Raw genomic sequence first — 14,946 nt, forward strand, 5'->3', positions numbered from 1 at the left:
GTGAAATCACAGCTTCCTGGTAGTCCCAGCTGCCGAAACTTCCCGAACTACACTGACCTGATTTCTTTATAGCAAAGGATATGTAGGCAACCTCGGAAGCAGGGTGCGGTCAAATCTTTCAAAAAATGCTTCCCACGGAGTATTCAAACGGGCAAAAATCGCTCGTATCCGCTCACTTTATCTTTGCGCGAAAACTCTTTGTGTTTCCGAGCAAAGAGGGGCAGCTGTGAGCACGTGATTTTTGCCCTATATGAATTACTCCCATAAACCCAAGAAAATAAATTCTTTCCATTATTTGCAATTTCGTAGATTTTTTTTTTAGGATTTTTGTCAATTGTTTGTATTTTTCTGTGCATGTTTGTTTTATTTAAATCGTGAAAAAGTATAAAAATATCATGCATTGCATTTAGGTTTTAGTCTACAGTTCCAAGGTTAATTAATTAGGTATTTGTTTTGTTGAAAAATGAAAATCACAAAAATTTGGCTTACTTTTGCATTTTTAGCCTTTTTTTTTTAAAATGTGTAGTTTCCCTTTTAATTTAGGAGTAATTAATTTCCATAAATATTTTAGTGGTTGATCGGCTTAGTTTTTCCCAAATTAATTATTTTTAGGAATTTCAACTTAAGTCATAATTAATTAATATAGGGAAAGGAAATTGGAAAAAAAAGAGAAGACAATTAAGAAAATGGGGCTGTTGTAATGGACAAAATACAAAAGCCCAATCCCAATTTTTTGGTCCAAACCCGCCTAGGCCCAACAATTCCTAACCCGGTCCAGTCCTACCCCAAGCCAAACGACGCCGTCTAGCCCTCCCCCTCATCCTGGCCGTTGATCCTAAGTGATCTAACGGTCCGGAACTGATTACCCAACCCATATAAAAATGTCTGAACCTAGGCCACCCCCTCCCCCCATTTCACTTCTCCTGCATTCTTCTTCTCCATGCTCAGAGACTGAAAACCCTAGCGCCACCCTAAAATTCCCAATCTTCTACCGACCGGCGGCGTGCTCCAAACAACCCCAAATTTAAACCAAGCAATCCTTACCCCTCCTTATCCCCAAATCCATTAATATCTTTCCTTAGAATCCAGCCAAATTTACCCAATTTCGGATCTAAAAACAGAAAATACAAGCCCTAGTTTCCCTTTCTTTTTTTGATTTTGCTCCAATTTCGACGCGTTTTAACTCGAATCTTACGTTAATAGATTGCTCTCAACGAGGTCAATCGATTGACGAAAGTTTTGAGTCATTACGGAAACTTCAGATTTTGACTGACGCATCGGATTCCGGCCAAATGTCTACTCTCGTCATCATTCGTCGATTCGTTTCATTTTGTCAAGACATTCCGGCGTGAATTGGTACTTTCCCCTCCTTTTTCTCATGACTCTGTTCATTGTAGTATTTTCTGTTCTTTTTTCTATTTTCATGTTGATATTTGTTTCATTGTTTCGTCTTATTTTCTTTAGTAGTGGAATTCATCTTAGTTTGGTGGTTAGGTTAAGTTTAATCATAAAATTTTGGATTTTTGTTTGTTTTCTTTTTTCTGAATTTGATCCTTGTGTTTGAGCATTTCTGATGGTTTGAATTTTTGTATTGACTATGGTCATCACTGACCCGGTTGAGAGACCCGTTCATTTGGGTCTTGGGTTAATTTGACCCAGGTTTGCATTCTGAATGTATAAACAAGGATGTCAGGGGGCGTTTTGGGTATTTGAGGGTAGGGAATCACTTTCTGTTGGGAGGAAGTTTCTAGAGGTTAAATTTGGAGCTTGTTTATTAAGAGATAAGGGAGGGTCAAATATTTTAAAGGGGTAAAAAAGGTAAAATGGCTAAGAAAAGAAGGGGTAGAAAGGGAAAAGGTTAGCTAGGTTAGGGCTGCCTTAGGCATGCCTATATAAAGACCTCTTTCCCTTCATTTTGGGCAGCCATTCATACTCTAAAAAACAAAACAAAAAAGTTTCTGCAACATTTCGACTGAAATCAAATTTGGAATTGCATCTTTGGCTTTACTATTAGCAAGAACTTAAAGATTTCAAAGAATTTTGATTCATTCTAGGGTTAAAAATGGTTTAAACAAGCTGAATACTCCTGCATTGACGTGCTGACCTACGTCTTTTGTTGAAATCCTCACTCTTTTGCCTTGTTTTGACTTCCAGGTATCTCTTGGACTATGGATAGCATATGAGGTGTAAATGTGCAATCTGAATGTGGATATATGATGAATACAAGCTTTTTTTGTGTTGAACCTTACTTCCTTGTTCTTCAATTACATTCATGTTCTGTAATAATCTAGTTTTTATATGCATTCTTCTGCCCTTACATGTTATTGGTGTGGTATCATACTATTAAGTTTGGTGTTAAGTTTTCAGTATCTCCTATTAGGTTGTGAGTTGACTTAAACTTGCCATGGGTATAGAGAAATGCTCAAGGCTTTTTGCAGTGAGGGTTTAGGTCATATAATGAATTGCTTTTGGTTTTCGTTTAATTCTGTTCAGAGTTGTTGAGATTTTCAGATTCAGGGTGGTCACATGATAATCTCGTAGGATTTTGCTATTGTTTGTATTAGAGAGGTTTAAATTGAGGTTTGAATTTCATACAAATTGTTTATAAGTCAGTTTGGGACTAAATTAAGTTTTGAATGTTATACAGCCTTGTTCTCATGTCACTAATCCAATTGAATTCAAAACAATGCTTCTTTTAGATGTGTAATATGGTTTTGTAGCATTTAAAGTTTTTTTTAACATCATATTGCTGCGTACTGATGATAGCCAAATGGGCTCATCTGGCCTTCTTAAGTTTTATATGTTTCCTACGTTCTGTGTGGACTCGATCTTGAGTCCCACACTCCTCAGCCTTTATTTTTCACCAGATTTGGGTTTTCTTTGGGCCTGGACGTTGGGGCCACTTGGAAATGGGAGAATTGTATGCCTTACCGTTCTTTGGGCCTGCTTTCGAGCCCAGATCCCCATTTAAAAGGCTGCTGCGGACTATGTCCACAACAGGCTTGGCCCAAACATCTACAAGCCCAGCGCGACCCCTTTTAATGAATAGTTGTGCAAGTATGGCCTTAGATTATGTTGGTTAGAGTAACTCTTGTATTTAGATTGAGGCGTGTCATTCGATTAGATCGCCTATGGCCCTCACAAATACTTTGATTTTTTTTAATTAATGAACATTCGTAGAAAATCCTTTAGGCGCGTTAAAATAATATCGTGATTGTGTACACATTCGCGTGACATGATTACAATTCTAAAAACTAATTCGGAGTATGCGTTCGCGCAACTTCGGCCAAACTCTTCCTAACTATAAATTTGGTTTTAATAGGCCTCTAAAATAAGTTTGATTTAATAGTACGAGGTGTGCCATCCATAATTTAATCATTCATGGCCCTCGTATTAATCTTATGACTTAGATATAAAAATGGCAAATGCTCGTAGTTACTTTAGGCCCGTTTAATATATCATTGTGATCATGGACACGTTCGCGTGACATGATTACGATTTCTAAAAACAAAACCGGAGTATGCGTTCGCGCAACCTCGGCCAAAATTTCTTTAATAATAATAAAGCGTTATTAATTGTGGACACGTTCGCGTGACATGATTTTTGACGCGCCAAACAAATGGGTACACGTACGCGTGACCTATTTAAGATAATTTCTTAGTTAAAGAGGCAAATGCACATAGGTTCTGAAATAAGTAATTAAAAAATCTGATTAAGCCAAGTATGATCAAAGCGATCGTGCTAGAACTACGGAACCCGGGAATGCCTAACACCTTCTCTCGGGTTAACTGAATTCCTTACCCGGATTTCTATGTTTCGCAGACATTAAACCAGAGTCAATGTTTCCTTGATTCGGGATTGTAAACCGGTGACTTGGGACACCATAAATTATCCCAAGTGGCGACTCTGATCTTAACTAATAATCTCGTTTCGATTGTCACTTAAAGTGAAAAAACTCTCTTATACCCCCCCTTTCGGGGGTAGTAAAAAGGAGGTGTGACAATGCACACTGATAGAATCTGAGCTAGAGCCTCCTGAAGGCCTGGAATCACAATAGGCACAGCTGGTGCCTGAGCTGGTGTTGTTGGAGTGTCCACAACTGGGACCTGATCTTGAACTGGGGCAGCTGGTGGATCTGCAGGTGCTGCCCTAGCTGCTGTGCGGGCTACACCCCTACCCCTACCACGGCCTCGACCGCGTCCTCGGCCCCTAGTGGCCCCAACTGGTGGTACAGGTGGCCGTCCACCCTGACCGGTAGCACGTGTCCTCACCATCTGTGAGAGAATAGAATAACAGAAGTTTAGTACTAGAATCAACAGATTCGCACGACAGGAATTCCAAGAATGAGAAGTTTTTCCAAAAGGTTCTGCAGCCTCCCGAGGATAAGTACAGACGTCTCCATACCGATCCGCGAGACTCTACTAAACCGGCTCATGACTCGTGAGACCTATGTAACCTAGGCTCTGATACCAACTTGTCACGATCCCAAATACCCCGATCGTGATGGCGCCTATCACAATACTAGGCAAGCCGACTCAAGCAATTAACCACAGTAAATTCCTTTTAATAAACCATTTTAGTACTACTAATTAAGCTTCAAATTTTCAAGATAAATATTTAATTCACTGAAATATGCGGAAAGACAATACATCAACAAACCAAAACACAGCCCAACCATCTGGTGTCACAAGTCAAGAGCCTCTAAATACAGCCAGTCCGATTGTCTAATACATGATGTCTAAAAATGCGAAAAACAAGGATAGGAAGGAGGAAAGCAGGGTTGCGGACGCAGTGCAGCTACCTTGCAGTCTCCGATAAGCTCCAAAAATGCTGAGAACCCTCACTCTGCCACTCGGGCACCTGAATCTGCACACAAGGTGCAGGGAGTAACGTGAGTACGCCAACTCAGTAAGTAACTAAAGTAAATAAGGTCTGAGTGCAGTGACGAGCAGTTAAAAATCATTTATAAGAGTATACAACAGAATATCAAGTCAAACTCAACAGTTTAAAAGCCAGTTACTTCGTAAAACTTCAGTTTAATTTGAAATACTTGAAATCGTTTATTTAGCAGGTTTCAACATAGGCTCATTGTAAAAAAAAGGACGAGTGAAATCAGCAAATATGTCATAAATGGGGCCCTCGGGCAAGGTATCACTCACAAATATAGCCTCTCGGGCAAGCCTCTCGGTCACTCGTGACTCAACTCTCGTCACGCAGTACTCACACTCAGCACTCAGGCTCAATAATATCTCACAATAGTAATAAGCATAATAATCGATGCGGCGTGCAGCCCGATCCATAGTTTATAGTCAACTACGCTCACTGGGGGTGTACAGACTCCGGAGGGCTCCTACAGCCCAAGCGTCATATCGCTGCGGCGTGCAGCCCGATCTAATATATATATCGATGCGGCGTGTAGCCCGATCCATAATATATACATATGATATTGTTGCGGCGTGCAGCCCGATCCATAATATATATATATATATATATATATATATATATATATATATATATATATATATATATAATCCTCACGATTAGGTCCTCAGCCTCTCTCGGTCATTAACCTCACAACCACTCGGGCATAACAGCAAAAACCAAGGGAACTCAACCTAAATAGTTTTCATATTATAAGAAACAGAGTGATAAAAACCAGGTTTACACAATAAACAGGTAAAACATGACTGAGGATATGCTTTCAAACAAATAGAGTGAGGAAAACAGTAAAAATGCCCCTAAGGGTCTCAACAGGTCGGCACAAGGCCCCAAACATGGCATACAGTCCATAATATAGTATCAATCTCTAAAATACGTGATATCATAAGATTTCAAATCAAGTACGCGTCTTAATCGTCGCTATAGGACGGACCAACTCACAATCTCTACCGGTGCACGCCCACACGCTCGTCACCTAGCATGTGCATCACCTCATTCATCAAAACAATACGAAATACTGGGGTTTATACCCTCAGTTTTAGAATTACAATGGTTACTTACCTCAAACCGGATGAAATACTACTCCGCGATGCCTTGCCTCTCGCCTCGGCCTCAACTCGCATCGAATCTACCCAAAATCAGAATTATATCATTAGAATAAGCTAAGGGAACGAAGCCCATGCGAAAATAATCAAATTATATAAAAAATCCCGAAATTGATCCGACTCGACCCCCCCCCCCCCCTTCCAGGCCCACGTCTCAAAATTCGCTAAAATTTACATCAGTAGTCTACTTATCTCCCCACGAGTTCATACATATCAAAAGTATTAAAATCCGACTACAAATGACCCCTCAAGCCCTTGCTAAAAGGTCTCCAATCTCAAGCCCTAGTTTCCAATTTTTAACCCTTAATTTCCATTAATTTCCAAGCCAAATCAGTGAAATAACACCATAGAAACGAGTTTAGGTTCCAAAAACCTTACCTCTATGAAATCCCCTTGAAATCGCTCCTCAAATAGCTCCCCCAAGCTCAAACCCACATGCAAATGGTGAAGAATAACTCAAAAATCGCGATGGAATTCTTTTATACCTTCTGGCCCAGGTTTTTCGCACCTGCAGCCCAGAATACGCTTCTGCGCCACCGCTTCTGCGATTTTCACTTAAGAACCGAAGTTCCGCATCTGCGATAAGACACCCGCACCTGCGCTTCCGCAGGTGGGCTCACCTAGCCGCTTCTGCGGTTCCATCTCCCCTTGGCCCATTCCGCTTCTGCGACTTGCTTTCCGCATCTGCGAGGGTCGCACCTACGCCCACTCAACCGCAGATGCAGTTATGACAGCAGACTTAGCTTCAGCTGCCATTTCCAATTCCAAACTTTCCGCCAACCATCCGAAATCACCTCGAGGCCCCCGAAACCCCAACCAAAAGCGCAAACAAGTCGTATACTACCATCCAAACTTATACCAATCTTCAAAACACCTCAAACAACATCGAAACAACCAAAACACATCGGATTCAAGCCTAAGAACTCTAAAACTTTCGAATTCCGCTTTTGATAAAAAAGTCTATCAAACCTCGTCCGAATGGCCTGAAATTTTGCACACACATCCCAAATGACACGAGACCTACTGCAACTCCCAGAATTCCATTCCGACCCCTATATTAAAATCTCACCTATCAACCGAAAAATGCCTAAATTCCAATTTCGCCAATTCAAGCCGAAATCTACTCCGGACCTCCAAAACACGTTCCGATCACACTCATAAGTCCCAAATAACCTCCCAAAGCTATCCGAATGCTCGGAATTTACATCCGAGCCCTATTTCACATAAGTCAACATCCGATTGACTTTTCCAACTTAAGCTTTCTCAAAAGAGACTAAGTGTCTCAAACCTTACCAAAACGTCTCCGAACCCGAGCCAACCAACCCGATAACACGTAATACAGCTGAACAAGACAATAAGAAGCAGAAATGGGGAAAACGGAGCGGTAACTCATGAAACGACCGGCCGGGTCGTTACAGTAACCTTTTTTCATATCCCATATACATATATTTACATATATACGCGCATATGATGCCATCTGGTCGTGAGTCAATGCACATGTATAAATGGGTGAAATGCATGAAAAATACGTAAAAATCTCAATATTCCTTCCGGATGAAGTTTTTCAACTGCGTATTATTCTGAGACCCATGAACAGAAGATAATAATAATTCTCACGGGGAATCAAGAATATAGACACCCCTAGTATCTCTACGAATAGAGTAATTTATGGAAACTGTGCGTTTGCTCGTTTTTTCAGTATAATTTGGACCATGCCAAAAGAAAGAAGGAATGGCCTTAACATATCTGGAGTAGGGAAAACTCCGTATAATATTCTGTTGGAAACCTTCGTTGATTGAACTTAGAACTCAAAAGGATCGGTTTAAGCTTCTGCTTTTTGAATTTTCTTGAACGAAATTTGCCCCTACTTCTTAGAAATTTTCATGGACGAAATTGCTTCTACTTCCTTGAAATATTGGAACGAAATTTGCTTCTGGTTCCTTGAAGCTCTTAGACGTCAAACCATGAATCATTTGAACGACATTACTTTTTTGGAATGGATAACGTTTCCTTGGATTCTCATTTTGTTTCATATGGAATTGTAACAAGACTTGTATAAGTCTTGTTTTGATAGTCATCAATTCCCTCTTAAGCTTAGGTTGCCACCTAGGCATAAGTGACTACTTAGTCACTTCTTGATTTGTGGCTTCTTTCCACGTGTAATTTAGTAATTTCTGTTCACTTACTAGTTAATTGGGCAATGTCCCGTTACCCGGTAATTAACCAATTACCCGCATAATTTAAAATTGCCATAAATTGCTTAAAATTCTACTTATTTTTAATATACTTTATATATACTTTACATTATACTACCGTGGTCATATGGTACCTTGCATGGTACTAGTTCATAATTATCGGGTATTATCGCTCGACCCATATTTTATCCTAAATTGGCCACGTTTGACGAAACTTGTTTTCTTTAATTCGTATACCCTTTTATCCTTCATAACACTTATTTAGCGCTTGTTATAAATAGCGTAAATACGTTAACGTCAAGATGATCTCATCCCAGAGTCTACGTCAATTAACTGAAGACGAAACTTTTAACGTACGAAAACGCGAGATGTAACATCCTTCACCCCTTAGAAACATTCGTCCTCGAATGTTCAATTCCCCGTGATCTATATAAAGTTGGCAGGGTCGCCTTTGTAACAACACTACTATCAACTCTCTCCGTAGAAGCTTAATAACCCAACGCCACGCAGGACCATAATTATGAATAACGATAATGGCCTCACATGACCAACGACAATAACCAACACAAGAATTTACACACGTACCTTATGGTCATGACATCTCAGTCGGACCCTTCTCTAGAGGAGGAAATAAGTAGGGATATCTAGACTTTATGTCTTCCTCGGCCTCCCAAGTCATTTCTTCCACATTGTTGTTCCTCCAAAGTACTTTCACGGAGGCTATCTCCTTATTCCGTAGCTTGCGGATTTATCGGTCTAGGATGGCAACCGGAATTTCCTCCTATGACAAGTCCTCTGTAATTTGTAAATCATCAGTTGGAACCACTCGGGTAGGATCGCCAATGCACTTTCCTAACATAGATACCTGAAAAATTGGATGGACAGACTCCAACTCCGAGGGCAATTCTAACTCATAAGCTACTTGGCCCACTTTGCGAATGATCCTATAAGGCCCAATATACTGTGGGCTAAGTTTACCTTTCTTGCCAAACCTCATCACACACTTCATAGGTGACACCTTTAAGAATACCCAGTCATCAACCCTGAACTCTAAATCTCGTCGTCGTATGTCAAAATATGACTTCTGACGACTCTGAGCTGTCAATAGTCGATCCCGGATAAACTTTACTTTTTCTATGGCTTGCCGAACCAGGTCTGGCCCATGTAATCTAGATTCTCCAACATCGAACCACCCTATAGGCGACCTACACTTTCGTCCATAAAGAGCTTCATATGGAGCCATTTGAATACTGGAATGGTAACTATTATTATATGCGAACTCAATAAGCGGCAGATGATCATCCCAGCTACCTTTAAAGTCTATTACACAAGCTCGTAACATATCCTCCAGTGTCTGAATAGTACGCTCAGCCTGTCTGTCTGTCTGGGGATGAAATGATGTACTAAGACTTACTTGAATCCCCAATCCTTTTTGGAAGGACCTCCAGAAGTTAGCTGTAAATTGAGCTCCTCTATCCGAGATAATAGATACAGGGACACCATGCAGTCGTACTATCTCCTTAATATAAAGCCTTGAATAATCCTCTGAGGAATATGTAGTTCTAAAGGGCAGAAAATGTGCTGACTTTGTAAGCCTATCAACAATCACCCATATCGAATCGAACTTACGCTGGGTACGAGGTAAGCCTACAATGAAATCCATACTGATTACTTCCCATTTCCAAGTCGGAATCTCCATAGCCTGTAATAACCCACCGGGTTTCTGATGCTCAATCTTAACCTAATGACAGTTTGGACACTGAGCAACAAACTCCGCTATATCCTTTTTCATTCCGTCCCACCAATATACTTCCCTAATATCATGATACATCTTTGTCGCTCCTGGATGGACAGAATAACGAGAATAGTGAGTTTCTCCCATAACCTACCGACGTAGCCCTACAACACTAGGGACACATAATCGTCCTTGATATCTGAGGACCCCATCTTCTGTAATTTCAAATGGTGTCTTCTCCTTCTGAAGGGTGGTATCTCTATAATGAACTAACATGGGATCCTCGTACTAGCGTTTCTTTACTTCAGTTACTAAAGAGGATGTTGCCGTATCTTGAATAGTAATTGCAATATCACCTGAATCCAGTAACCGAACTCCAAGACTAGCTAGCTGATGAAACTCATGGGCTATTCCCCTCTTTTCTCTGTAAATACGACATGCTACCCATAAATCTACGGCTGAGGGCGTCGGCTACTACGTTCGTCTTCCCCCGATGGTATAAAATATCAATGTCATAGTCTTTAAGTAGCTCCAACCATCTTCTTTGACGTATATTCAATTCCTTTTGCTTGAAGATGTACTAGAGTCTCTTATGATCCGTATAGATATCAACATGAATGCCATACAAGTAGTGCCTCCACATCTTTAGAACATGAATCACCGCGGCTAACTCTAAATCGTGGGTCGGGTAGTTCTTCTCGTGCTTTCTTAGTTGTCTAGAAGCATAAGCCACAACCTTACCATGCTGCATCAGCACACAACCCAATCCAATGCCTGAAGCGTCACAATAGATCACATAACCATCGGTCCCTTCTGGGAGCGTTAGAACCGGTGCTGAAGTTAATTTGTCCTTTAAGGCCTGGAAACTCCGTTCGCAAGCGTCAGTCCATTAAAACTTTACTCCCTTCTGAGTCAACTTTGTTAAAGGTGCCGAAAGGGAAGAAATCCTTCCATAAATCTCCTGTAATATCCTGCCAAACCGAGAAAGCTACGAACCTCCGTCGGTTTTGTGGGTCTAGGCCAAGTCTTTACTGCCTCAATCTTTAGTGTATCCACCCGGATGCCTTCACCCGAAATGATATGCCCAAGGAAAGCTACAGAGTTTAACCAGAATTCACATTTAGAGAATTTTGCATACAACTTCCCTTTTTGTAGAGTTCTGAGCACAGTACGCAAATGATCTGCATGTTCAGCCTCTGAACGAGAATACACCAATATATCATCGATAAATACAATTACGAACAGATCTAAAAAAGGCCTAAACACACGGTTCATCAAATCTATGAATACTGCGGGGGCATTGGTCAAACCGAACGACATAACACGAAATTCGAAGTGCCTATATCTGGTTGTAAATGCCGTCTTCGGAATACCTTCCTCCTTAACCCTTACCTGATGGTACCCAGACCTCAAGTCTATTTTTGAAAAACACTTGGCACCTTGCAACTGATCAAATAGATCGTCAATCCTCAGGAGTGGGTACTTATTCTTGATCGTCACCTTATTCAGCTGCCTATAATCAATGCACATTCGTAAGGAACCATCTTTCAAACAACACAGTTGCTCCCTAAGGTGACGTACTAGGTCTGATAAAACCTTTTTCAAGAAAGTCCCTTAGTTGTTCCTTTAACTCTTTCAGCTCTGCGGGGGCCATTCCTATAGGGAGGAATAGATATTGGAGAAGTATCTGGTAGTAGGTCAATAGCAAACTCAATTTCTCCCTCGGCGGAAGACCTGGAAGTTCATCGGGTAAAACATCGGGAAACTCATTAACCATAGGGATGGACTGAATGGTTGGTGACTCTACTTCCACATCCTGAACCTGAACTAACTGATAAATACAGCACTTTCTGATCATCTTCCTTGCCTTGAGGTAGGAAATAAATTTTCCTCTTGGCGACGCCATATTACCTTTCTACTCCAAAATAGGCTCCCCTGGAAATTAAAATCGGACTATCTTTGCTCTACAATCAACGTTGGAAGGACAAGAAGCCAACCAATCCATACCCATTATAACATCAAATTCTACCATATCTAACTCGATTAGATCTGCTACGGTAGATCGACCATGAACTACTATTATACAACCCCTATATACTTGCTTAGCTATCACTGAGTCCCCAACAGGTGTAGACACCTCAAAAGGTTTAACCAATTCAGTTGTTGTTCCAAACTTACTAGCAACCAACGGAGTAACGTATGATAAGGTGGAAACTGGGTCAATTAGTGCATATACATAATATGAGAAGACTGATAATATACATGTGACAACATCAGGCGATGACTCCTGATCTTGTCTCCCTGCTAACGCATAGATGGGTTCTGAGGACTGCTTGAACTAGATGCTCCGCCTCTGCCTCTACCATGACCCATTGGTGCTTGTGGACCTTGCCCAGGGGGTGTACTGATGATGACGAACCAGCTACTGATCTCGCTGGCTGAGCTATGCTTGCATCACCTCTCGTTGGACAATCCCTCATAACGTGGCCCAGATAACCACAAGTATAACAAACACCCAATCCCATACGGCACTGCCCGGTATGCTGCTTACCACATTAAGCACATCGTGGCAAGGGAGGCCTCATCTGACTTGACTCACCTCTATACTGAGAACCTGAGGCCCTGAAATTCTGACCAGACCCTGAATATGTGGAACGATCAAATCTCTTACCGCCAAACTGAGGGGGCGCGCTAGCCGATGGCTGGGCTAGATACCTCGGGTACTGTTGCCTCCGACCACCTCGAAACTCACCAGAAGGACCTGAAGACCTCGCTCTCTTATTCTGGGCCCTATCATGCTCACGATCGGCCCTCTATTTCTGTTTACGCTCCTCTAAACCCTGAGTGTATGCCTAAATACGAGAAATATCCATGTCTGGCTGAAGTGAGACCGACATACAATCGTTAAGCAAGTGAGGCTCTAATCCCATCACAAACCGATGAACCCGATCCTCCATCTTAGATACAATAGTGGGAGCATACCTAGCCAATGAATCAAACTGAAGAGTGTACTCCCGAACACTCACGTTACCCTGTCGAAGGGTCAAGAACCTATCAACTCTGGCCCGCCTAAGCTCGGGTGGCAGATAATGACGAAGAAAAGCTTCTATAAACTCCTGCCATATTGCCAGGGGGGGATCCTCACCTCTAGACAATTCCCAAGACTCGTACCAATTAACTGCAACATCTCAGAGTCTATTGGAAGCTAGCTCAACTGACTCAGTCGCAGTGGCCTTCATTACCCTTGACGTCCTCTGCACTCTTTCAATAAATACCTGAGGGTCCTCATTCGGATCTGCCCCGGTTAATACCGGAGGGTCTAATTGATGAAGTCATGAACCATCGTACTGATGGACCTATCTGCATGACCAATACCTATTTCCTGACGCTGTGCGGCTACTAATTGGATTAATAGCTGGATGGCATCTCTCATCTTCTGACCCGGTGTATCTGGCTGAGGTACTGAATGGACAGGGGCGGGCGCTGGAGCTGGTGCCTCTTGGGGCTCTTCTGGAAAGGGCGGGGTATGTAAAGTCTGAGATGGAACCGCACCATGAGACTCTCCACGAGCCCTGATAACTCGTTGTGCTCGACTAGTAGTCTCACCAGCCACGGACTTTCCCTTCTGGGCGGCCGTACTCTTTGGAGGCATCGCTGAAATATAGCATATCGTTAGGAACATGAATTCATGTATCGCACGATCTGAGATAAAAAGAGAGGATAACATCCTATATGTCCTGTAGCCTCCTGTCTATAAGTGTGGTGCACAACACACCCATAAACAAGACTCTACTAGACACGGTCTGTAGACAACCCTAGGATAGAACTGCTCTGATACCACTTTTGTCACGACCCAAACCGATGGGCCGCGATGAGTGCCCGAGTCCTACCTGTCAAACGCCCCTAAGAATGCGTCTAAGATATAAACCTGAATAACATCTGCTGAATTACGAGAATAATGTACATGAAGGAAATCTGCCCAAAAGGGCATACATACATATACGTGCAACATATGTAGGGCGAGCTGACAAGGCTGTTGTAGACAAGTATACATCTCAAAACTGGAAGCCGGCAAGGCCACATGCTATCCAACTAGACATACTGTCTACAAACCTCTAAAAGAAATATAACTGTACAAAGACGGGACTAAGCCACGTCATACCCATATATATATATACACATATCGTACCAAAATCAAAAGCATCTTCGGGTCAAGTGGAGCACGCCAACTCTCGCTGATCAGGGATCCTAAGAAGGGGGACCGTCACCTTGCCTACCTGCACTCGCGGGCATGAAACGCAGGCCCCGTGAAATAGGGCGTCAGTACGAAAAATATACTGAGTATGTAATGCATGAAAATCTGTACGTAAAAGGAATAGATGAAACATGGAATAAAGAAATCCATCTGTAATTCAGAATAACTTTGTAAACTCTGAAACATTTATAATGTTATGCACGTGTATATGAATGACGTGTCATGCATGAGTATAGGTGTACACAGCATCATCAAGCCACTGAGGGCATCCCATCATATCATCTCAGCCACTGTGGGGAACATCATCAACATATACCAATTGATCAGGTGTATAGCACCGTAACCTTTTCTCATATCCCATATACATATATTTACATATATACGCGTATAAAACGCCATCTGGTCATGGGTCAATGCACATGTATAAGTGAGTGAAATGCATGAGAAATATGTAATAATCTCAATATTCCTTCCGGATAAGTTTTTTTCAACTGCGTATTATTCTGAGACCCATGAACAGAAGATAATAATAATTCACATGGGGAATCAAGAATATAGACACCCCTAGTATTTCTATGAATAGAGTAATTTATGGAAATTGTGCGTTTACTCGTTTCTTCTGTATAATTTGGATCGTGCCAAAAAGAAAGAAGGGATGACCTTAACATACCTGGAGTAGGGAAAACTCTGTATAATATTCTTGGCGAAGATTGCACC

This window comes from Nicotiana attenuata, unplaced genomic scaffold (genome assembly GCF_001879085.1).
Source record: "Nicotiana attenuata strain UT unplaced genomic scaffold, NIATTr2, whole genome shotgun sequence".
Taxonomy (NCBI): Eukaryota; Viridiplantae; Streptophyta; class Magnoliopsida; order Solanales; family Solanaceae; genus Nicotiana; species Nicotiana attenuata.